This window comes from Pipistrellus hanaki (assembly GCF_964339955.1).
Source record: "Pipistrellus hanaki genome assembly, chromosome: 1".
Classification (NCBI taxonomy): domain Eukaryota; kingdom Metazoa; phylum Chordata; class Mammalia; order Chiroptera; family Vespertilionidae; genus Pipistrellus; species Pipistrellus hanaki.
Genome location: NC_140503.1, coordinates 40008801 through 40035896, shown reverse-complemented (window position 1 = coordinate 40035896; position 27096 = coordinate 40008801). Strand labels below are relative to the sequence as shown.

General features: G+C 38.0%; 1 long non-coding RNA gene across 1 annotated transcript in view; it reads right to left on the bottom strand.

Annotated features, from left to right (window-relative positions):
- Positions 1 to 27096, bottom strand: part of LOC311624814 — a 654664-nt gene that overhangs the window by 189746 nt on the left and 437822 nt on the right. The window lies entirely within an intron of this gene.

Below are 27096 nucleotides of genomic sequence, written 5' to 3'. Positions count from 1 at the left end.
TGGGTAGTTTCCATAGTTTAGCCATTATAAATAATGTTGCAGCGAACACAGGGGTAATACATACATATTCTTTAAAATTGTGTTTTGAATTTCTTTGGCTACATACCCAGAAGTAGAAATGTTGGGTCATAAGGCAATTTCATTTTTAATATTTATTTATTTATTTATTTATTTATTTATTTATTTATTATTTGAGTGGGTGTGGGGAGAGGGAGGGAGAGAGAGAGAAGAAGGGAGCAGAGAAAGAGACATCAATGTGAGACAGACACATCAACTGGTTGCCTTCCACACTCATCCAATCAGAGCTGGGGAGTGAGCCTGCAAACATGGTACATGCCCTTGACTGGGAATTGAATCAACCCTTTGGGCCAACATTCTAACCTCTGAGCCACACCAGCCAAGCCATTTTTAATTTTTTGAGGAACCTCCATACTGTTTTCCATAGTGGCTGCACCAATTTGCATTACTACCAGCAGTGCACAAGGGTTCCCTTGACAGCACTAGCTGTTTGTTGATTTATTGATGGTGGCCTTTCTGCCAGGTGTGAGGTGATATTTCATTGTGGTTTTAATTTGCATTTCTCTGATGATGATTAGTGACAATGAACATCTTTTCACAGAAGTCGTCTGTATGTCCTCTTTGGAGCAGTCTCTATTCAGTTCCTTTGCCCATTTTTTAATTGCATTATTTGTTGGCTTGTTTTTCATGTTGAGTTGTGAGTTCTTTATGAATTTTGGATATTAATACTTTACCAGATGTATCATTGATGAAATGTTCTCCTATTCGGTGGGTTGACTTTTTGTTTTGTTGATGGTCTAAACACCATTCTTTTTGTTATTGTTGTTAATCCTCACCCGAGGACATTTTTCCATTGATTTTTAGAGAGAGTGGAAGGAAGGGGGAGAGACAGAGAGAGAAACATTAATGTGAGAGACACACATTGATTGGTTGCCTCCCACATGTACCCAACCAGGGCCAGGGATTGAGCCTGCCCTTGACCAGATTCAGACCCACAACCCTTCAGTCCACAGGCCGATGCTCTATCCACTGAGCCAAACCAGATAGGACTAAATGCCATTCTCCACTAAAACCAGCCAACCACCCAAACAAACAAAAAGAAGCTTCCTTGGAGAAATGGCTGATTCCAGGGCGAGGCAGGAAAATATAAGGTGATCCTGGATACTCTTATGCCAGAAAGCAAAGAATTGTTCCAAGAATGTTTGGGACATGACAGAGGCCAAAAGCCAGCTTGCAGGGTCAAATCTGGTACATTTTGACTACCAAAATAAATAATGATAGTAATAGATAACTTTCCATTGAAGCACACAGGAAACTATGAGTTCATACAGATATCAATACATCCATAAAAATTTGGGAAGCAATGCAATAGAATTTAATCTCAGAATACCTCCCCATAGATGTACTGATTACAAAAAAAAATTCTACAGTGAAGAAACCTCACAGACACTACCTTATTCAAATGATCAAAGTGAACATCATCAGTGTGGGAACAAATTAAATTCATGTGCTTTTCTGCTCAGTTGTCCTGTGTGTCAAGTGACTCATACACTTGGTTGGCTGCCTAGATAAGCTGATGGGAATTTAGCTTGGAAGGGCTGCAAAAATAAATAAATAAAATTCATGTGTTTTTATGATAATGTTGCCAAAGATGCATAACCTGAATGTAATTATGGAAAAACATCAGACAAACCAAAATTTGGGGCCATTCTACAGTATACTTGGCTTAGAAACTTCAAAATTTTAAAAAAGAAAACCGAGAATAGTCCCAGTTTAATGGAGACTAAAGAAATTTGACAACTAAACGCAACATATACTTTTTAAACTGGATCTTTTTACTAAAACGAAATTGGGTCAATTGTTAAAGCTTAAATATTGTTTGAGAGTTAGATGGTTGTAATGAACCAATATTAACTTCCTAATTTTGATGTTTATGTAAGACAGTCTCCTTGTTTGTATGAAATACACACTAAAGAATTACGGGGAGCCCTGGCTGGTTTTGCTCCTTTGACCCTCGGCCCAAAGGGTCTTGGGTTTGATTCCCAGTCAAAAGAAATGTACCTTGGTTGCAGGTTTGATCCCCAGCCCTAGGTAGGACATGAGCGGGAGGCAACTAATTGATATGTCTCTCTCATATTGATGTTTCTCTCTCTCTCTCTCTCTCTCTCTCTCTCTCTCTCTCTCTCTCTCTCTCTCTCTCCCCACCCCCCATCCCTACCTTCCACTCTGTCTAAAAATCAATGGGAAAAATATCCTCTGGTGAGGATTAAAAAATAAAAAGAATTACAGGGAGATGGGACATCAGGTGGGCAACTTATTCTAAAATGGTGACAAAAAAAATGTTCATTGTACTGTACTTGCTACTTTTGTGATTGTGCTGAATTTAAAAAAATATTAAAATTATAATTACACACACATAAAAAATAGTAGTAAGTGCTGGTGAGGCTGTGGAGCAGCTGTCCCACATAGTTGGAGAGTGGTTAAAGGATAAAACATCTTGAAAAAATGTGTGTCCATTTCTTATAAAATTAAAGTTACACTTATCCTATGACCCAGTAATTCCACTCATAGAAATGTCCACAAAGTGATTTGTACCAGAATGTTCTCAGCAGATTTATTTGACATGGCCCCAAATGAGAAAGAACCCAATATCCATTAATAAGTGAATGGATGAGTAAATTTGTGTAAAAATGGATAAGTAAATGGATAAAGTATATCCATATAATGGAATACTATTCAGCAATAAATAGGAACAAATTACTAACACACAGACAACATGGATGAACCTCAAAAGAATTATGTTGAGTGACAGAAGCCAGACATAGATGAGTTTATGTTTACGATTCCATTTATATGAAGTTCAAGAACAGTCAACACTAAACCATAGAGGTTGATTTAAGCCCTAGAGCAGTGGTCTGCAAACTCATTAATCAACAGAATCAAATATCAACAGTACAATGATTAAAATTTCTTTTGAGAGCCAAATTTTTTAAACTTAAACTTCTTCTAATGCCATTTCTTCAAAATAGACTCACCCAGGCCATGGTATTTTGTGGAAGAGCCACACTCAAGGGGCCAAAGAGCCGCATGTGGCTTGTGTGCCACAGTTTGCCAACCACAGCCCTAGAGCATCATTCCAGATACACCACGGTTGTGGGTCAGATCCCTAGTCAGGGCACATACAAAAATCACCCAATCTATACTAATAAAAGAGTAATATGCAATAGACCGGGTCAACTGGCCATCTTTCAGACATCTGACTTCCTTACAGACAAAGCCATAGTGGTAAGGGCTGAAGCAGAGGTAGTTAGGGGTGATCAGGCCAGCAGGAGAGGGCAGTTGGGGGCCATCAGGCCAGCAGGGAAGTGGTTAGGAGCGAACAGGCAGGCAGGCAGGCAAGCAGTTAGGAGCCAGCAATCCCAGATTGCCAGAGGGATGTCTGACTGCCAGGGGTCCTAGATTGGAGAGGGTGCAGGCTGGGCTGAGGAACCTCCCACCCCCCACCCCCCACCCCACACACACACAAATTTCATGCACCGGGCCTCTAGTCTATATATAAAAACCTAAGCGACCATTACAACCAGAAATGACTGGAGCAACCAGTTAACCAGTCGCTATGATGTGCACTGACCACCAGGGGGCAGACGCTCAATGCAGGAGCTGCCCCCTGGTGGTCAATGTGCTCCGCCAGCCAACCTCCCCTCATCCCTACTCCTGGCCAGTAGGCCCCAATTGGTTCACTGCCTTCCCACCACTGTGGCAGCACTGTGGCAAAGGAAGGAGGAGGAGGAGAGGCAAGGAACCCCGTGGTGGCGGGACACCAAGGGCGGCATTGGCATCCAGCATCTGTTTCTTTTGCACCCCACGCAGTGACCTTCACCTCCTCTCCCAACCCCAAGCCTTCGGGCCCTGGGCTGGGACAGGGAACCTGGGTGGGTGGCAGTGGATGTGACCCCTTTCCCAAGGGGACTGAGGGCTGGCTTCCTCCTCTGGGCTGGAAGCCAATCTCCTGTGCCCATCCCTCTCCCTGTCCAGTAGGCTTTGATTGGCCTGCCACTCACCCACCATGGTGGCAGTATGGTGATGAGGGAAAGAGGAGGGGGGAGAGGTAAGGAACTGTATCTGAGTCCAATGTCTGTTCCTTCCATGCGACCGTTGGCCAGGCCTAGGGTCTCCATCCATTCACGAATTTGTGCACTGGGCCTCTAGTGAATGCATAAATAAGTGGAACAACAAATCTCAATCTCTCTCTTTCTTTCCTCTCCCTCTCTCTCTCTTCCTAAAAATCAATTTTAAGAAAAGAATGTTACATGCCCCCCAAAAAGCTAAACTAAAAAAAAAAGTTCAAGCGGGTGAAAGAGTCAAGCCATAAACAATAGAAAATATTGTTAATATTTACCTGATTTCTGAATGAGAAGTTAACTTTTTAATACTAAAAGCAATATTAGAAATATAAAAGAGTATGTTTTTGCTGCATAAAACAATAAGACATAAAATTAAATGCAAAGGAATTTGGGGATTATAAAAGCATAATATTTGACACATTTATAGGCAAAGTATGTAAATTCTAGGAAGGAAGGAAGAATGGAGGGAAGCTCACTGGGTAGTGAGTTTGTTTTTGTGTATGGTGTAACTTGGTGATATAGTTTCATTTTTTTGCATGTATCTGACCAAATTTCCCAGCACCATTTATTAGACTGTTTTGACTCCATTGTATGCTCTTGCCTCCTTTGTCAAATATTAATTGTGCATAATGGCTTGGGTTGATTTCTGGGTTCTCTGTTCTGTTCCAATTGTCTATATGTCTGTTCTTGTGCCAGTACCAGACAGTTCTGAGAACTGTAGCTTGGTAATATAGCTTACTATCTGGTAATGTGATCCCTCCAACTTTGCTCTTCTTTCTCAGGATTGCTGTGGCTATTCAGGGTCATTTTTTTTTTATTCCAGATGAATCTTTGGATAGTTTGTTCTAGATCTTTGAAATATGCCATTGGTATTTTAATGGGAATTGCATTGACTCTATAGATTGCTTTGGGTAGTATGAACATTTTAATGATATTTATTCTACCAATCCATGAACATGATATGTTCTTCCGTTTGTTTATGTCTTCCTCTATTCCTTTTTACAATGCCCTGTAGGTTTCTGAGTACAGGTCTTTCACATCTTTAATTAAGTTTATTCCTAGGTATCTTAATTTTTTTGGTACAATGGTAAATGGGATTGCTTTTTGTTTGTTTCTCTTTCTGTGAGTTCATTATTGGTGTATAAAAAGGCCATAGATTTCTGGGTGTTAATTTTGTATCCTGCTACATTGCCAAATTCATTTATTAGGTCTAGTAGTTTTTTTGATGTAGTCTTTGGTGTTTTCTATGTATAGTATCATGTCAACTGCAAATAAGGACAGTTTTATTTATTCTTTTCCAATTTGGATCCCTTTTATTTCTTCTTCTTGTCTGATCACTATGGCTAGCACTTACAGTACTATATTGAACAGGAGTGGTGAAAGTGGGCATCCCGGTCTTGTTCCTGTTCTTAGGGGAAAGGAGTTTAGTTTTTGCCCATTGAGTATGATATGACGGACCTATAGCCAGCTAAGGCTTTCATTATGTTGAGGTATTATCCCCGTATTGCCACTTTGCTGAGAGTTTTTATCAAGAAAGGGTGTTGGATTTTGTCAAAGGCTTTTTCTGCATCAATTGATATGATTATGTGGTTTTTGTCTTTCAGGTTTTTTATGTGATGCATCACATTTATTGATTTGTGGTTATTGTACCATCCTTGCATCCCCTGAATAAATCCTACTTGGTCATGGTGTATGATCTTTCTAATGTATTACTGAATCCGATTTGCTAGAATTTTGTTGAGGATTTTAGCATCTATCTTCATCAAGGATATTAGCCTGTAGTTCTCTTTTTTTGTGGTGTCTTTATCTGGTTTTGGGATTAGGGTAATGCTGGCTTCATAGAAGGAGCTTGAAAGTATGCCTTCCTTTTGAATTTTTTGGAATAGTCTGAGGAGAATAGATTTTAGTTCTCCTTTGAATGCTTGGTAGAACTCCCCTGTAAAGCTATCTGGACCAGGGCTTTTGTTTTCTGGAAGATTTTTTATCGCTGCTTCAATTTCTTCAGTAGTTATCAGCCTATTCAGGTTTTTAAATTCTTCTTGATTGAGTTTTGGGAGCTCATATTTTTCTAAAAATATGTCCATTTCATGTAGGTTGTCCATTTTGTTGGAATAGAGTTGTTCATAGTATTTTTTCATAATCGTTTGTATTTCTCTGGGATTGGTTGTTACTTCACCTCTTTCATTTTTTTATTTTGTTTATTTGAAACCTCTCTGTGCTTCTTGGTGAGCCTGGCTAGAGGTTCATCAATCTCATTTATCCTTTCAAAGAACCAGCTCTTGGTTTTGTTGATCTTTTGTAAAATTGTTTTTATGGTCTCTATGTCATTTATCTCTGCTCTGATCTTTATTATTTCCTTCCTCCTGCTTATGCTGGGCTTTTCTTGTTGCTATAATTCTCTATTTGAGTTGTAGAGTTAGATAATTTATTACCATTTTTCTTGTATTTTTGTTTTTGTTTTAGATAGGCCTGTAGAGCTACGAATATAAACTGCCCTCTCAAGACTGCTTTCACTGTGTCCCATAGATTTTGGATTGTTGTGTTTTCATTGTCATTTGTTGCCATGATGCTTTTTATTTCTTCTTTGACCTCTTTGGTAACCCAGTCATTGTTTAATTGCATGCTATTTAGCCTCCAGGTGTTTGATTTTGTTGTTGTTGTTTTTATTGTAGTTGATTTCTAGTTTTATGCCATTGTGATCTGAGAAGATGCTTGATATGATTTCTATCTTCTTGAATTTGAAGAAACTTTGCCTGTGTCCCAATATGTGGTCTATCTTTGAAAATGACCCCTGTGCACTTGAGAAGAATGTATATTCTGTGGCTTTGGGGTGAAATGTTCTGAAGATGTCAATTAATTCCATCTGGTCTAGTGAGTCATTTAGGATTGATGTTTCTTTGCTGATTTTTTGTTTAGAGGATTTGTCCAGTGATGTTAGTGGGGTATTAAAGTCCCCTACTATGACAATATTGTTGTCAATCTCTCCTTTGATATCCTTCAAAAGATTTTTTTTAATGTATTTGGGTGCTCCTATATTGTGTGCATATACTGTATGTTTACCAGAGTTATATCTTCTTGTTGAATTACTCCCTTTAATATTATGAAGGCCTTCCTTATCTCTTGTTATGGCTTTCACTTTGAGGTCTAATTTGTCAAATATAAGTATTGCTATCCCAGCAGTTTTTTTTTTTTCCTATAACTTATCTCATTGAGCATAATGTCCTCAAAGTTCATCTATGCTGGAGTATGTGCCAGAATTTCCTTCCTTTTTAAGGCAAGATAATACACTCCATTGTCTGTATATACATTTTGTTGATCTATTCATCTGTTGCTAGGTTGCTTCTACCTTTTGGCTATTGTGAATAATGCTGCTATAAACATAGGTGTTCAAATATATTTTCAAGACCCTGCTTTCAGTACTTTTGGGTATATACCTAGGAGTGGAATTGCTGAGCCATATGGAAATTCTATTTTTATTAATTTATTTTTAAACCACCATGCTGTTTTTTCATAATGGCTGAACCATTTTACATTCCCACACAATGCACATAGTTAGTTTCTCCACATCCTAGCCAACACTTGTTCTTTTCTGTTTTAAAAATATTTTTGATAGTCATCTTAATGGGTGTGAAGTGGGATCTCATTGAGGGTTTATTTTTTGTTTTATTTTTAGTCTGTGTGCTGCTGAAGCAACCACTCATTGTGGTTTTGATTTGCCTTTTGAATTGTTTAACTGGTGAATTTTATGATATGTGAATTATATCTCAATTTAGAAAACTATTCGCCAAGAGATTCTTATAACCTGAAGCATATCTAATGTCCAGATTTTGGTTTCTAAATTTTTCCTTCCTTCTTTCCTTCCTCCCCACCCACTCCCTCCTACCCCTTCTCCCTCCCTCCCTCCCTTCCTCCCCTCCCTCCCCCCTTTCTCTTCTTTCTTTCTTTCTTTCTTTCTTTCTTTCTTTCTTTCTTTCTTTCTTTCTTTCTTTCTTTCACAAAGAAATGCTCAGGCTGATAATCTGGCTGCACCTATCAGCTTTAATCTTTTAATCTTATTTTTTAGAATATTTTTATTGATTTCAGAGAGGGAGGGAGATGCAAACATCAATGATGAGAATCATTGATCGGCTGCTCCTGCATGCCCCCTACTGGGGATTGAGCAGGCAATCTGGGCATGTACCCTTGACTGGACTCAAACCTGGGACCCTTCAGTCTGCGGGCAGATGCTCTATCCATGAGTCAAACCGGCTAGGGCTCTAAATATCTTTCTTCATTAAAGGTGACTTCATCTGGGGCAGTAAAAGTACAAGGTGAGCCTGGGACATTTTATTATGCCGGAAAGCAAGGAAGCACTCAAATAATGAGGGGAAAATTTGAACATCAAATAAATAATGACTGTGATAGATTATAATATATGGGAGACCTGATGCACAAAATTTGTGCAAAAGGCTTGGCCCCCGCCTGCCATGGCGGCCACATCTGCCTCAGCCCCCACCACTGTGGCTTTGTCCGGAAGGTCATCTGAAAGGACATCCAGAACGGCATCTGGTCTAATTAGCATATTATGCTTTTATTATCATAGATTGCATAAATAACAATCCATGAATTTATAGTAATCAAAAGGAGAGAAAAAGAGAAAAGTAATTCTTTATGGAAAAATTCTAGTGAATAAATATAAAAGAAATGGTAGAATTTAAAAACCAACATTTTGTTACTCCTAATAAATAATTATTTCATACAAAAATTGGTATGCTACAGCCATTATGTAAGCAATTATTAGGAAACCAAATATTCACCCAAGATCACTTATTGTGAATGAAAATATATACCTTGGCAAATAAAGAAATTTGGCAATCTCTACTTTATTTATCTATATTTTGTTAATCCTCACCTGAGGATACTTTTTCCATTGCTTTTCAGAGAAAGGGAGGAAAGGAGAGAGGGAGGGAGAGAGGGAGGGAGGGAGGGAGAGAGAGAGAGAGAGAGAGAGAAATTGATGTGAGAGAGATACTCTGACTGGTTGTCTCCTGCATGTACCCTGACTGAGTGAAGCCACAACCAAGGCACATGCCATTGATCAAGAATCGAACTCCGCAACCTTTTAGTGCACAGGCTGACATTCTAACCACTGAGCCCCACTGGCCAGGGCTGGCAATCTATATTTTAAATGAGTTATCAAATCCGCATCAACAATCATAAAAAACCTGGATATATGTGCTTCCTAATATGATGCAATATTACATACACAACATCAATTATTAAGTATTCTTACTAAAATGTGTGGCCTGAATGTAATCAAGCTTCTCTAGATGAATTCCCAGGAATTCAAAAAGTAGTGGGACAAACTAAAGGACACCATGTAGGATATTCTATAAAGCAATTGACCTAAATCTTAAAAATGTCAATTCTATTTAAAAAACAAAAACAAAAACAAAAACCTATAATGTTTTAAACAATAAAGAATTTAAATTAAAAAAGAAACCTATATAATTTTATTAACCAATGTTGCCCCAATAAATTCAATAAAAAATAAATTAAAAACAAAGCAGCAGCAGCAAAGGGACTGCTGTAGTTTAAAAGACACTTGAGAGACCTCATCAAACAATAACAACAAAACACCAGCCTTGTTCAGTAAGGGCCTCCTGCTGGCTACATATAGATTTTGAAAGTTGATGCTACAGTGATTCAGACACATTATTTATCTTGTTTCAGTGATAAGCTAAAATATTTATTAACACTTTTTAATGAATGGAAATTTTTCTTGAAATCTTTTTCGTATTTCCTCCCCTATGGCAAAAGAAAGCATAATCACATAAATGGCTGTTCTTAAAAACATGTAATATAGCACATGTTTCAGGATATTTGGATGACTCATCACTAAATCACCGATTCAGCCTTCAAGAAAATAGAAATGTATGGAACAATTTTTCATTTCATTGGGCATGCAAGAAACTGTTAATGTCATTAACTGCAGTATGGGCTGCTCCATAACAATATTTCTAGACAATATGAAGCTTAAAAAAAGCACTGTCCAATGGAAATTTAATGCAAGCCACAAATGTAAGCCCATATATAATTTCCTAAGAGTCATGTTGAAAAGGAAAAGGAAATAGGTAAAATTAATTTTAAAATATATTTTATTTAACTCAATACAGTCAAAACATCATCATTTTAATAAATAATGAATGTAAAATTATTAAAGAGATATTTTACGTTCTTTTATTATATTGTCTTTGAAACTGGCATATAGTTTACACTTTTAGTACATTTCAATTTGGACTGGCCACATTTCATATTCTCAATAGTGCTTTATATGTTGGACACAATATTAGTACTGAAATACTGAGTCTAAAAATTTGTTTGAAGTGCTATAGATGAACAGTATAAAATGCAACATTTTCAAAAGTGAACTTTCCTAATATATACTTTCGTTTTGCTTTTGCACTAGAGTGTTTTTTTCTGGGATGAAAAAGCTGAAAATATCTGTTTACCTAGCAAGTGACTATATTTTTGTACTTAGGATAAAAGAGTGGAGATATCAGTGAGTGGGGGGAAAAAAACCTCCATTTTACCATATGCATTCAAAATCACTGAGCACTGAATTAGCTTATAATACACTTGCTTGCCACAAGCGTCTGAATGCAACATAAACATTCCCAATCCCACTGATTCTCCCTTCAAACCTGCCATAAAATTTTTCCTTTTAGGTTCTCTCTGCCCAGACCTTAACCAAGCTCTTTTACACCGGCACTTGGGCTGGCAGAGAAGACTCCTCCTGTTGCTCTGGAAGTTGTCCCAGCCTTGCCTCACAGGTAACACCAGATCTGTCCTCTTTTTTTCATGTCCCTATTACACAGACCTCCTATAGGTGCAACTTTTGTCACTTAGCTGTGTCCCAGCCATTCTGGATGAAGGGTGGCTCAACACTGTCTTTCCACCTCGAATGCTCTCCACCTTCCCTCAGTGACCCAGGCTCCCCCCACCCCCTCGATTTTGCACTTTCTATTATGTCATTTCCCTCAGCTAAGACATTCACCCCTCCCTCCGTCTGGTTAGTTAAGTCCTAATGCCTTTCCCTGCCTCATGTAAATTTCATTTCTTTCAAGGAAGCTTTGCTATCCCTACTATTGGCAGGCTACCTTTACCTTCTGTGGCGTACATTGGGTGACCTGTCATCCCCTTACCATTCACTGTCTCATGATTGTCCCATGTGTATCTAACCATGCTTGTGAGCCTGCAGTGCCAGATCACAGAGTCCCACACATTACTGACTCTTTAGCAGCATGCCACATGGGGTTGAACCCCTAACTGGCACTCATAGAAATTTCAGAACTGCCTTCCTAAGGCTTCTTCAAATTTAGAGATGTGTATAAAGTCTAAAGACATGCATAATGCTTATACTTGAAAAAGTATGAGTGAGACCCATGTCACTTCTGCTTATATTTCATTGACCAAAGATGAGAATAATGCCAATAGGGTGGGGAAATAGACTCCTTCTAAAGGAATTCCTGCAAGTTGCAGGGCAAGAGGAGAGAAGAGGTGAGGATATATAGTTATTACCAAGGAAAAAGGGATATAATAATTGAGAGCAATAATATATTACTGAAGCATTTCCAACAAGAACATTTTCCTACTTAATCCCAACCCATTGTCACTTCTAACAAAATAAACAATAATTCCTCAATATCATCTAATATCTAGTCTATATTTAAAATTTTCCCCATTATCCCAATGTTATATTTAAATTTTAATTTATTCAAACCAGAATCCAGCGAAAGAACCAGTGTAACATGATTACATGTCTTTAAGTCTTTTAAGATGTAGGACAGTCAGGAGCATCCATATTTTCATCAGCAGTTTTTTCAAGAGACTAGTGCAGTTATCCTGGAGTGTGTTCTACCATCTGTATTTGTTTGGAAGATGTATTTATTTCTTTGTGAGAACATTAAAACATTTTTTAAAAATTTATTGATTTTATAAAGAAAGTAAGATAGAGAAAGAGACACCGATGTATGTTTCACTTATGTATGCATTCATTGGTTGATTTTTGTTTATTCCCTGACCAGGGATCAAACCTGAAACCTTGGAGTATTGAGACAACGCTCTAACCAATCAAGTTATCTGGCTAGGGCCCTTCTGGATTTGACTCCTCATTGTGTCCATTTAACCTGTTCCTCTATCCCCAGATTTCTCATAAAATAAAAATTAGATCTAAATAATCAGTTAAATTCAGGTTAAACATTTTCAGCAAAAATATTCATAGATATACTGATGTAATACTTGTTCATATTACATCACACCAGGAGACATCAGATGTCTTTCTATCTTGCTATGCAGGATGATAAGATTGATCACTGAGTTAAGGTGTTGACAATCTGATTTCGACAATGTAAGTTTTCCCCCTCTCTTAATTATTACACCTGTGGTGTGAAACTTGTGAACTATGTGAACAGCTGGTTCCTTGCCAACCTTTTATTCAAAGACTTCTGTATCCATTGATGAGCCTGCCTGAATGAATTATTTTTTAAGTTGTAATAAAATGATAATTTTAATCATTACTTTTATATTTGTTAGCTGGCATTCTTGTGTAAAGAAGGACTCTTCATCATCATATCTAGTACATGGTATGAGATGGCTAGTAGATGAAAAAATAAAACTCTTAGGACCTTATGTTTTGAGTTTTTAATCTCACTTTAAAAATCTATATATATAAAAAGCCAGTATCTGGAATGCAGGAATGAGCATAATGACTAGAACGACCAGTTGCTATGATGTCCACTGCGGCTGGCCAACCTACCTCAGCCCCTTCCTCTCCTCCCCGCCCCCTGCCAGCCTGGCCCTCAATCGGCCCACTCCACCTCACCCTGATTGGGGTCAGGGCCAGCCGGCCAACCTCCCATAGCCCTTCCTCCATACCAGGCTGGTCCAGATCAGCCCCTATCATGGTAAGTCAGCTGGATCCCACCTGTGTACAAATTCGTGCACCAGGTCTCCAGTATTATTATATTGCCTGGCTGGCATGGCTCCATGGTTGAGTGTTGACCTATAAACCAGATGGTCATGGTTCAATTCCCAGCCAGGGTACATGCCTGGTTGTGGGCTCAGTCCCCAGTGTAGGGCATGCAGTAGGCAGCCAATCAATGATTCTCTCTCATTTTTATGTTTCTCTCTCTTTCCTCCTCTCCCTTCCTCTCTGAAATCAATAAAAATATATTTTTTAAAATTATTACCTCATGAACACTTTTGTACATATTTTTAAAACAGTTTTGATGGCTGTATAATATGCATTATGGTGATAAATGATTATGATGAGTATTAATCAGTCAAAAATATACAGAGTCTGCATGCCAAGAATCATAAAACTGTTTTTCATGTTTCTTGACTTTCATGGCTTTGACACTTTAAAAGGTCATAGGGCAATAAAAATATAAAAAAAGAAAGATCATAGGGCAAGTATTTTGTAGAATGTTAGTCCGAGTTCTCTGAAAAATCCTCATGATTACATTTAGATTACGTATCTAGAATTTTTATAATTCTAGACTTTCTATCTTGATTCCTTTTTTTGAGATATAATAGCAAATTTAATAAAGTCTTATTTATATGAAATCAAAACATTCTTCCTGGCTCCTGGCTCTCTGCCTCCCTGGCCAGCCTGTCTTCCCTCAAAGCTGCAGGCAGTCTCTCTCTTGCTCTCTTCACTCTCAGAGTCTATCTCTGCATATCTCCACAGGTGGCTGGTTGCCCGCAGAGAAGCTGTGGGCCACAGAGATCTGTTCCTGGGATCATCTCTGCCCAATTTGAAAATTGTGCTGTGCTGGGCTGAGGGCTGGTCTGTAGAGACCCAGGACCAGCACGGCCCCAGGATTCACCCGCACTTCCTGGTGCAATTATTTTCATCATATTGTCACATTGAAAGTATTTAAAAGTTCTTCACTGCTTCAGGCCTGGAGCCCCTACAGTCTCCTGCAGGCACTCCTCTGCTGGGGCTTCTCCAAGGTCTCCTCCTGCCGCCTGCGCTGACCACGTTGTCAGGACAGGCAGTTATGTTGGTGACTGCACCCTTGAAAATGCAGCTGGCCAGCCTCATTGGATGTTCAGTCCTTTCACGATGTCTCTGCTTGCTCTTGGCTAAAATGAGTTGTCTCTTCTTTGCTAAAGTCCGGGGCATCGTATTTCTCTGGAGCTTCCCCAGAGAAGGCTGGTTTGTATTGGAGATGGATCCAGGTTCCCCCGTGGCCGCAGTGTTGTCTTGCGGGCCCACTCCTGAGATGAGAACCACTCCTGGTTCTTTTAAAAATGTTTCCCATTTTTCCACTGAGGTTCTCTGTCTGTTCACCCGTGTTGTCCACATTTTCCTATAGGTTCTTGATTATATTTATTGTATCTGTTTTAAAGTTCTTTTACAGATAATTCCAATACGAGTCACATGTGGATGCACTTCTACTAACCTCTTAATTGCATTTTTGCTTTTTTGCATACCTAATAGTGTTTTTATTTTATATTGGTCACTGAGAATACTATGTTGTAGAAACTCTGGGTTAGTTATCCTCCTCTAAAAAATATTGCGTTTCGTTATGGCAGCAGTAAAATTACTGGCAGATCATCTTGATCCTGGGGGCTAAAGTTTTAGCCTTTGTTAGGTATATTCAGCTTGCCATTGGCCCTCATATATAGTCTGTACTATTAAGGTGAGGCCCTTCTGGAATGTCAGTAGAAAGTCAAGCTTTTTACCAAATTCCTCTAGTTTTGTTGGACTTAAACAGCAAATTTAAACTCCCGAGTCTTAGGCAGGTGCTAAGTATCTCATCTTAGTTCCTTAGCCTTTTTCTTTTTGCTGCGTTTTTTGGAGTCTTGTCCTGTGTGTATACAATTTAGGAGTCAGTCAAGGATGAAAGGAACATTCATATTAAAATTTTAGATCTTCTTTTGTAGCATTTTCCTTCCTGGATTGCCCCCATTTGATTTCCAGTGCCTCTGGCTCATTTCCAAAACGCTGACTTCTTTCTCATCTCATCTCAGCAGTAAAACTGCTGCTCTCCCTTTGAGCTGTATTTCCCCAGGCACTGAAGTAAACCATGGAGTGCCCTCAGAGGAAAAGCTGATTAAATGTGGACCTCACCCAGTGAGCTTCCCTTCTTCAAGGATAATATCCTTCCCACTTTTCCCTACTTTGGGTTGCTCTCCAGTACTTTCACACAGTTATTTTTTTATATTTTGTCTAGGATTTGTAATTGTTATTGACAAAAAAAATTAATCTAATATAGGCTACTTCTCTGTTACACAAATGGGAACTGGATAATTATGTTTTCATTAAAAAATATTTAGAATTAATTATAAAGATGAAGAGATAAATATAACAAGCAGTATTAATATTTGTGTTTTAATGAATTTGTTTCTGTTTGATACTTAAGGTATTTGTAATGTTCAATAGACTTTAGCATGCTAGGTTTGTGATTCTAATTTATAATACATAATTGAATAATTGGTTGGAACTTGTCATTTAATATTAAACACCACTTATTTTATAAACAGTATGGGAACAATTATAGGCATTTTACAGTCATCATATTTATATTTAACTTATTAAATTTACAAATATTACTTAAATAATTTGGTAAGGTCTCTGTAAGTCAAATATTAAAATATTTAAGAAGAAAATTGACTATATTAAATTTCAAAATTCATTTTGAAGCATTAAAGCATTTAATTAAATTTGTAAATGGAACCAAAATTAACACAGGCTCATTTTAACCATTATTAAATTTGTATATGTTTATAAGGAAAATAAGAGAATAATTAATATCATAATTGAACCAGGATTTTGTATTTATAACTTTAATAAATTGAACAATTAATTTTAAACCACTATTTTAAGTAAGCACTTATTGACATATATTAAGTTTGGATTCTGGTTCAAATTGTTCTAGATCACAACTTGCTTAACGTCTATTTATCCTCAGTTTCTTTATCTGGAAAATAGGGATAATGATATGTCCCTAAAAGTATATATATTTCAATAAATAGTAATGCTCATGATGGTAATAATGATGATTAATGATAACATAGTTTTAAAAGAGAATTATAGAACAATGCACACAGTATGATTCCATTCCATTTTTTTGGTTAAAAAATAAGTTATATAAACAGGTATAAAAAAGTCTCCAGCTTGGCCGGCATCACTCAGTGACTGAGCATTGACCTATGAACCAGGAGGTTATGGTTCAATTCTTGCTTGGAGCATACTCCAGGTTGTGGGCTCAATCCCCCGTGTGGGGCAGGCAGGAGGCAGCTGATCAATGATTCTCTTTAGTCACTGATATTTCTCTGTCTCTTTCCCTTCCCCTTCTTCTCTGAAATCAATGAAAAGAGATTTTTTTAAAAAAAACCTCCAGGTGGCTATATAGACTTCAATTTTTACTTACAACTATCTATCATTTCTAAGTTTTCAACATTGTAAATATAAAAATAGATGTATTTTGAAATCTATTTGTTTGTGTTCATAGGTAACACTTTCAGTTGTAGTTAATTATTTTAGGGGTGGGAGTATGAGTAATTTTTATAACTTATTTCTTAATTTTATTTATTTTCTTTAAAATTTTATTTACTTTTTATGTTGAATAGATATAATATATAGTCAGTAAAAACATATACCTGAACATCTTAAAGTCAAGAAAAAGGCATCTTTCCTTGGTTTTAATCTTGCATAGAGATATTGCCACAAAGGTTCAGAGAGTTAGAAAGAAGTCATGTACAGTATCACCCATCAGCATAGCCACTAAGTTTTTAAAAATATCCTTACTTAGCTTACTTGTGTTGAGATTGGGATGGTTTCCATGCATCCATACTTCTTTCCTGCCAGGAAATGTGGTGTTGCCTAAACTACAGTGTGCCTTTGCCTGCCCTGGGTCTCCTGGAAGAGTGTGTTTGAGGAGATGGTGGCAGTAGGAGGGACTCTTGTATCCTCCCCTTTCTCTCTTTTGCCATTCACTTTCACTCTTCATGCTCTGCTGTGAAGACCTTAATCACTCTTGAGGCCTCCCGGATCCCCTTCTTCCAAGTGAAATTTCCAAATCTGTCTCTTAAACTCCTTCTTCTTTCCAGAACTCAGGTCAAGCTACCCAAATGTTAAAATTGTTCTAGATCACTTCTAATTCAACAAACCAAACATTGAGAGCTTCACAGCCTAAAAACCAGTTTTTGGTCCCTTTTGTGGAAAATGGTTAATAGGATATCCAGCTAGTTACTTAACCAGACAAGTTAACCTCATATATCATTTCCTTCCTAAGACCTTTCCTGATCTTTTCTCTCCCAGAGAATAAACCTTTTTCGCTTGGGCCATCACATCTCCTTGGCACCTTGAGCCCCGACCACTTAGAGCAACTCTCACTTTGGACCTTGACTATAGGCTTACTTTTTTTTTTTTAATTAATTAATTAATTAATTTATTTATTTTTTGTCTTTGACAAGATCGTATGTTCTTAGAAACCAGGGATATATTAAGGTATCCCCAGCACTGACCACAATGCCTATAAGATGTTTTCATCACTAGTTCATTGTCTTGAAGCAAAAGCAATGCATTCTGAGCCTTAAAAATTTCTCACTCGCTGAGAAGGGGCAATTCTTCTTTAGAAGAATCCCAAATAATATATGTAGATACCCCCATCTCCTACTCCAGATATGACCTGGACGAAGTGACTCTTCTAGAGAGCACAATGTAGGAAGGGGAAAAAATAATAGCTCTACAGTGTAGAAAGCTGGCAAACACAACCTTAAGCAAGTGATGAAGATGAACATCATCAGTGATGTCAGTAGCTATCAGGTACGCCCTGACAGGATGTGATAAGAAGGGCACTTCACCTCTGTGTTGTTCTCCCTCACACCTCTAACTCCAGGTCAATCATGAGAAAACACTGACAAGCTGAGATTCAGAGACAATCTACAAATACCTTGCCTATACTCCTCAAAACTGTCAAGGTCATTAGAAAAAACAAACAAACAAACAAACAAACAAACACAAAACAAGAAAAGACTTGAGAAGTTGTCATAGACCAGAGGAGAATAAAGAGACATGATAACTGAATGTAATGTGTGGATCTGATAAAAACTGGAGTTCACTTAATGATAAAGAAAATAATATTGGGGGAAAACGAACTAAGTAAATGAGGAGCTCACTATACTATATTTGCAACTTTTCTGAAAGTCTAAAATTATTACAAAATTAAATTTATTTTAAAAATCAGTTCCTTGTATACTACAACTTCTGTAAAGGCCAAAACGGTCAAACATTCTATTTGAGTATAAATGGGACCAAGTTAGTTAGATGCTATGTAGTAGATGTGAATGATTAAAGCAACATTATTTGTTTTCATTTTATACCAATTATAATGGTCTGTGGAAGCAAATGTCAACTGCCTCCTTATCCATTCATTACCAAGGACCCACAAAAGCATTCAGGTAAATGGCTACATTTACTGTCTCCCTTGTAGCCTGGGTGACCCTGTGACTAACCAGAAGGTCAATGCTATGAGAACGGAAGTGGATGGCATTTCCAGAAAGTCTCCTTCGAAGGAAAGGGACTCCCTTCCTCTTTCCTGCTGCTGGTATAAAAATGGGAAGGACCTGAAATGGCACATCAAGGTTGATGGAGCCACAGAAGAGCATGATCCTAGGTCTTTGATGAAGTTTTGGAGGTGTCATACCTAATGACATATGATATATGATCACATACTCAATTAAAAAAAATACAAAATATTCATTAAAAAGATGAAAACATTCATGTTCTAAAAATGAGAAAAACATAGGTGCATATGGGAGAAAATAAAAATGACCTGTAATTCCACCTCCTAAAAATAGCTTGTTTTGACATACCCAGTATCATTTATGAGGTAAATGGATACATATTCAATTAAGAAACCTCTTCGGAACTTATACATTGAGATTTTTAAATCTTACTTTTTAAAAAATATATCTTATTGATTTTTCACAGAGAGGAAGAGAGAGAGAGCCAGAAACATCGATGAGAGAGAAACATCGATCAGCTACCTTCTGCATAACCCCACTGGGGATGTACCTGCAACCAAAGTACATGCCCTTGACCAGAATCAAACCCTGGACCTCCCCAGTCCACAGGCCGATGCTCTATCCACCGAGCCAAACTGGTTCTGGGTAAATCTTACTTTAAAAAAATATATATATTTATATTGATTTCAGAGAGGAAGAGAGAGGGAGAGAAAGATAGAAACATCAATGATGAGAGGGAATCATTGATTGGCTGGGGATCTAGCCTGCAAGCTGGGGCATGTGCCCTTGACTGGAATCAAACCCAAGACCCTTCAATCTGCAGGCTGATGCTCTATCCACTGAGCAAAACCAGCTAGGGCTTTAAATCTTATCTTTAAAGATGTAATATTATATCATGTGCACTTTTATAAATTTATATTTTGAAAATATTGTTTTGATATTTGTATAATATTCATTATGGTGATGAGTGATTACAATAAGTATGAATTTGGTGGTACAGAGATTTCTGTTCAAGTCTCACTTGAGCTATTGATTGTGTAACCTCAGGGAAATTGTGCCATTTCTCCATAAAATGGCACTAAATGAGTTAATGCATAGAAAATCTCTACCATAGCTCCTGTATCTTAGTAAGTTCTTAATTAATATAAACTAATATGTTATTACCATCCTTAAATAGTTCCTTCTTAGACAGTTAAGCTATCAGGGACTATTAAGAAATAGAAGCCATATGAAAACTTAAAACAGAAGGAGTTTAATGCAGGGAATTGGTTACAAAGGTGATAGGAAAGCCAAGAAATAAAATAGGGCAAAATAAATTACCCATGAATTAGCAACAGCAAGAAGGCATTACCACCTTTAGGTGTAAGGAGAGAGGGAAAGGCAGTGTAACCTGAGCCCAGGGCCAGGGTTACTTGGTAGAAACTAGAATCATGGCAGACTTTTCCTGCAGAAGCTAGTACCATGGAGGAAATGCCACCTGAAGTGATTAGGGTTGGGGGAAAATATCTGGATTTCCCTTCTTCCCACTTTACGATCTTTCTCCAGAACCTCTCATTGACCAAACCTGACCAGGGCCTGGGAAATGGAGTCCTTAGGGATTAGCCTTGAAATACAGAGCAGTGCGGGGAAGAGGGTCTTGATGGAATGGAGCTTACGAAAATAAACCCAGGACAGCATAACCCATCCCTTTTACTATTCAGCATTCATTCTCACCCTCCAAACTAAATTTAATAACTTTAACTTGAAACACCTCTCTTCTACAAATGCTTTCTCCTTCTTCCCTCTGACAAGAGGGATTGCAAATACCATCAGTCATTATATTAATCTTAGATCCAAGATTTACAGGTGAATTTCAGTTCTCCCCATAGTTTGGATGTGGCTTCTCATGATCTAGTGAATTCAATATGAAATTAAGCACCTCACAAAATGCCCAGGGAACAGAAAGAGGAAAAATATATCAATGGTATAATAATAAAATGTCTATAATAAAAGGGTAATATGCTAATTAGACCAGATGTCATTCCGGATGTTCTTCTTGACCAAGCAGGGGCAGAGGGAAGCAGCCTGGTCCCAAGTGCCTGCCAGCAGCTGGAGGAGGAAGCCCAGGTCCCAGGTACCGAAGGTAAGCCGGTGCCAGCAGCCTGGGGAAGGAAGGCCTATTCTTGCACAAATTTTTGTGCTTTGGGCCTCTAGTATGCACATAAAAATACATATATATAGATCTTCCAGTTCTTATTTCTTAACTAGTCACGAGGACATCATTAATGGATAAAACATTAATGATGGCCTCGTGACCAGTTAAGAAATAAGAACTGGTAAAATATCACTTTATCATTGATATTTTAATCCATCACCCATTCCATGTTACCCTGGTTCTCAGTCAGTACTTTGTCCAGTTGGGATTATTTACCTGGTGAAAAATACCTTCATATCTGAATGGTCTGAGTCCTTGTTACTCAATGGCTTTATTGGGTTACTTTAGTCTTCAATTGACCTTTAATATTAGACCTGCAATTACTATTTTTAAAAACTACTTCCTATTCTAAGGTAATATTTCTCTATTCCAAGTGACATCCCTATGTCCCAGATAAGGTCCTTCCTGTACCAGATGTGTAGCAACAACATCGTTTCCCTTATTTTTATTTTTCTAAATATATATTTTTTTATTGATTTCAATGAGGAATGGAGAGAGAGAGATAGAAACATCAATAATGAGATGTTTCCACTGACTGGCTGCCTCCTGCACACCCTCTACTAGAGATTGAGCCTGAAATCTGGGCATGTGCCCTTGACTAGAATCAAACCCAGGACCCTTTAGTCGCAGGCCAATGTTCTATCCACTGAGCCAAAGCAGCCAGGGCTCCCTTGATTATTGATGTCAATAACTGCAGTACAATTCTCTTTTCTCAGCCTGTCAAATAATGGCCTTTGTAAAATAATTTAAAAATAATTCAGATAATTTCTGATTGTTCTTCAAAACAAACTGTCATTTCCTGCTCATAGCTTGGCATTGAAGTGATAAACAACTATCTACCTAATTATAAGCTAAATGAGTATTCTAAGTATATTATTGGACATATAATATTGGCACCAAGTTTTGGCAGCCTTTCTTATGCATCTTACTGACAAATAAGATGAAAGATACTCAGAATACCCTAGCATTAATGCTCATTCACTATTACTCATGTTTTTTTTTAACTAGGAACTTTTTATGGAAATAAAATCTGGAAATGTTAAGTAACTTGAGCAACAATAGGTATATCACATTTCCTATACACTTATGTCAGGATTGAATAATTTACGTTTTCCTATTAACAGCAAGGACTATTTTGAATTTTCTTTACAAAAAAGGAATTGTTTTGATGACTCTTTTCTACACACACACACACACACACACACACACAGAGCTATTTAAATGCCTTGCCTTATACTGTCATAGCTAATATATTAAGGCTTAGCATGTACTTGAGGTGATGTTGATAGTTAACAAGAGTGTATATAATATATCTTGATAAGTGCAAGCCTTTTTAGCTATTTGATGGTTGCTGCTTTCAACCTTGTAAATGGGCAAGAGATGCGTCAGGTTTGTCCTTTCTTGTTGTTCAGTTGTGCTTGCTTTATTAGAGTTATCTTTGATCCAAGGTCCTGTTGAAGGCCCAACTTTACAATATTTTGGGAGGGTTACTTAAGTTAAAAGGTGACACTACAGTCTGTGAATCCATGTAATCTAGTGCCTGTAAATGGCCCTGCACATGAGCTGGAAGAGAGGAAACTCACAAGGGCACCATTACTAGCTGCTCTGTGTGGTGGAGCCACCTCTCATCCCTCAGCTCAACATGTGGCTGACATATCGACATTTGGATTTCTTTTTTTTGATAAGTGCTTCCTCAAGACTTTGTCTATTTTTCTACTGGGTTTCCTTGTAGAAAACTTACTGATTTGGACTGAAGGTCACTTAAGACTTCTGGGACTCTTCAAAACGGACAGATACCCACGGACACCCAGTGGGAAGAAGATACAGCTTCCATGTCTCTGGAGTCACCAGCTTCTTTCTCAATGTGTCACTGGAAGAATGGATTTTCCATTATGTTTTTATTATTAATATCTACCTTAATTGCATTACATCCAATCTTTTAAAATTGTTGATATTTGATTTATGGCCTAGTGTACAGCCAATTTTTGTAAATGTGTGATACGAAGAATGCATATGTTCCAGATGGTTGTCGCTGGTCTATACATGTGCATAATGTCAAGTGTGTTACTCAGGCTGCTCAAATCTGTATGCCTTATTGACTTTTATGTCTGCTTGTCCTATTAATTGCTGAGATGAATATATTAAAATACTGCACTTGTCATTACAGATTTGCCTATCCTTGTAATTCTGTCCATTTTGCTTTACATATTATACTAGTAAGACCATTTTGGCCCATTTTTGCTTTACATATTACAAGACCATGTTATTAACCTAGTTTGCCATTACAGGAAAGAAAACCCCCTAAAAGTGCCTGATAATGTATCTGCAGCCCATGTATTATGAAGCTTTTCCTTTCGTCTCACTTTATAATCCTACTAGAGGCCCAGTGCACAAATTTGTGCATGGGTGGGGTCTAGCCATCCAGTCCCGATGGGAGCCGATCGGGGCTGGGCCAGTGGGGAGTGGGGTATGGTGGGATGTCAGCCAGCCAGGAAGAGGAGCTGTGGATGATTGGCCAGCCGGCCCTGCTCCTGATCAGGTTGGGGGGGAGGGGTGCAATTGGAGGTGGGCTGGCCAGGGGAAGGAGCCGCAAGAGGTTTTGGGTGGGGGCACTGATGGGGCCCTGATTGGGTCAGTTAGCCACTATAGTGCTGTCATAATGACCAGTTGTTCCAGTCGCTTGGCTTTTATATGTATAGATTTCTCTTACTTTACAAAAGGAATATACCTCACCCATTTCAGTTTTTACTATGCTTCTTTGTCTCTGGAGCACCAAACAAAGGGTACTCTTAAATAAAAATGTTTAATATTAATCATGAGCCCATAAATTGAAGGCAAGGCCTTGTGTTTTCATTGGTTAAGTATATTTGTGTAAAGAGCACAACATAGCATTAGATCATTATAGAATTTTTTTGATGTATAACTCAAAGAACATTTAAAGAATTGAATGGCATTGTATAACAGAATTTCTTCCACTTCAACTATATATGTAAACATGTTTTCTAATTATTTACATATATAGAAATTGAAATAGGAATACAATTTGTGTGAACCCTGTCTCATTTTAATAATCAGTAAATTTATCACAGATATACAAACTAACTGAAAAACAAAACTACAGCCATTACATTAAGAAATACACATATAATTTAATCAAATTTAAATATTTTTAATGTAACATTTTTAAGAAGTATAAAAAATATGATTATAATGTTTTAATTTAATTTCATTCTAATAATAATTGCAATGACAAATCTTCAAGAATTTTTAAACATTTAAAGCCTCTTAGTCACATGAAATTTCAAAATTAAAATCAATTTTCCAATATTTTAGTTGCAGATAAAAATGATAGGATAATCAATTTAAAAATCTGAAATATAGAGATAGATTTTTGTGGAAAATTCTGAATTCAAGGAGAAAAAAAGAATGGTGTAAATTTTTTACTGTTAAAGGTAAGTTAGTTCAAGCATGCAGAATCTCAGAAGGAAGGCAGGAAAGTGGTTGGGAGGTAATCAACAAAGGATCTTTGCATATGCATGGGCCATAGACACAGTTAATGGGGCAGTGAGGGCCTGAGGTGGTAAGAGGGGTAGGGAGTGGGTGGAGGTGGGCTGGAGGGGGTCAATGGGGGAAGATAGGAGACATATATAATACTTTCAACAATAAAGAATTATTTTAAAAAACTAAAAAAAGAAAAAAATACAAAAAACAAAAAAGCAAAACAAAACAAAAAGATAAGTTTGTTCAAGTATACTATAAATGGACAATAGCAGTAATCAAATTGCATGGTGTTTATTTTCTATTGTGCACATTAAAAAGAATGTGAAAGATTTCTTTTAAAATGTCAATTCCTGTGATGTGGAATTAATAGCATGATAAAATTCTTTGAGGTCAACTTTTAAAAAGTGTAAAATTCTTTTAGGGTATATGTGACCAGAACCAATGAGAAGTCTCGCTATCCCAGTCCACTTCCTGCCTATTGTTTAACCAGGAAAGAGGTGGCACTAGAGCTGAGTGCCCAGAACTGGAAGCATTCTGAAGGAGACAAGCCAGCAGACGATGCTCTCTTTCATAGCTAACAACAAATTGTCCACCTTACTCCAGCTAGCAAGAGTAAGAGAGGAAGGAAAGATGGACACACTCACATATTTATGAACTGCCTACCGTGTTTGGATATCTTACTAGTGCATTGTTTCATTTCCATAACAACCCATCCTACAGAAGAGGAGCCTCAGGAAGATGACTGAGTACAGTGTAGTGGTGTAGCTGGGATTTGATCCCAGATCTGTCTGATGAGGCTACATCTGTGGCCTCAAAATCAAAAGATGCGTGTGAGCTCAGGCAAATTACTAAACTTCTCTGAGCTCAAACCTCCTCGTCTGTAAAATGGGATAATAATAACTATTTGCTGAGTGGTTATCACAATGCAGGGAGTTAATGTGTAGACGAACTCAAATCTTTAGCATAGAGCTTGGCCCACAAAAGGCACGGAAGACATGCATGTTGACTGTTTGGGCTCAAAGTTGGATATTCTGACATAATACTTCTGCCAGCAAAGGGATGATTGGTATTTGGGACACAAACCTTTGGGAATTCAGCTGTCAAAGGTGGCTAGCTGAGCAGTTACTACCTTAAACTTTGAGACCAAGCAGCTAAGACTGAAGGCTGAACTTTTTATTTATTTATTTATTTATTTATTTATTTATTTGTTTATTATTTATTTTACAGAGAGGAAGGGAGAGGGATAGAGAGCTAGAAACGTCGATAAGAAAGAAACATCCACTGGCTGCCTCTTGCACATCCCCACCGGGGATGTGCCCGCAACCAATGTACATGCCCTTGACCGGAATCAAACCTGGGACCTTTCAGTCCATAGACCGACGCTCTACCACTGCGCCAACCAGTTTCGGGCTGAAGGCTGAACTTTGACTTGAGGGTGGCCAAAAGGAAAAATGGCCGTCCTAAGAGATCTGAGGGTAGCACCTGTCCGCTGCAATACTCCCTGACCAAAAATTTTCCACCATCCATGTGTGTTAACAAACAGTGCAGCCGACAGAACTATAGAGTTCAGACTGAGTCACCCCATGATGTGCCTCTATGGTATGCAGTTTGTTCCGAGCTTTACCCTCGGGCAACTTTACCTTTGGACTCAAGAGAACTAGTTCTGCCCCTCTATTAGCTACCTAGAAGAACTTAAATTAGGAACCTTGCCCATAATAAAAGATCATCAGAAATAACCTCTTTTGACTTATCTATGTGGCAGAACAAACGTCTAAGAATCTGATCTTATTCTGCAACTAGAGGCCCAGTGCATGAAATTCGTGCATGGGTAGGGTCCCTAGGCCTGGCCTGCGATTAGGGCCAATCAGGTCCCATGCCTCTCTGTCCCTGTACCTCCTTCTTCCCTCGCTCCCTCAGCATCCACCACTGCTACTGGTTATCAGCCATGTTCTACGCCACCCCCTGGTAGTCAGCACACATCATAGTGAGCGATTGAATTCCCAGTCTCTCATTTGAACTCCTGAAGGGACACTTTGCATATTAACCTTTTATATATATGTTGAGTGACCAGATTATTATGATCTAGCACTTAATAATCTGGCCACTCAGTGTGTGTGTGTGTGTGTGTGTGTGTGTGTGTGTGTGTGTATGTATGTATATATATATATATATATATTATATATATATATACATACATATACATATACATACATAGTCAGTTGGTTGGGTGTCATCCGATACACCAAGAGGTTACCATATATATATATATATATGGCCCAGTGCATGAAATTTGTGCATGAGTGGGGTCTGGCCAGCCTGGCCAGAGGGAGGGGACATAGGCAGTTGGCCAATCTGCAGCTGGTTGAACTCCTGGTCGAGGGGACAATTTTCATATTAGCCTTTTATTATATAGGATATACATGGAGTGGCCAGATTGTTATGTGTTCAGAGATCATAATAATCTGGCTGCTTAGTGTATACAGATGACCCTTTGAAGTCCCCAAGGCACCTTATCTCTTCCCTAGCTCAGATGTCTTATACACCCATGTTCCCTTTTTGTGTCTGAACCTATCATGCATGTGGGGTCTCAGACTCTCCCATGTATGTGGGGTTCCCATACATATGTATGTATTAAATTTGATTATTTTCTCTTGCCAACCCATCTCATGTCTATGTGATTATATAGACCAGTTAGAAGAACTTGAGGGTACAGGGCAGTTTGTTCCTTTCCCCCAGAGC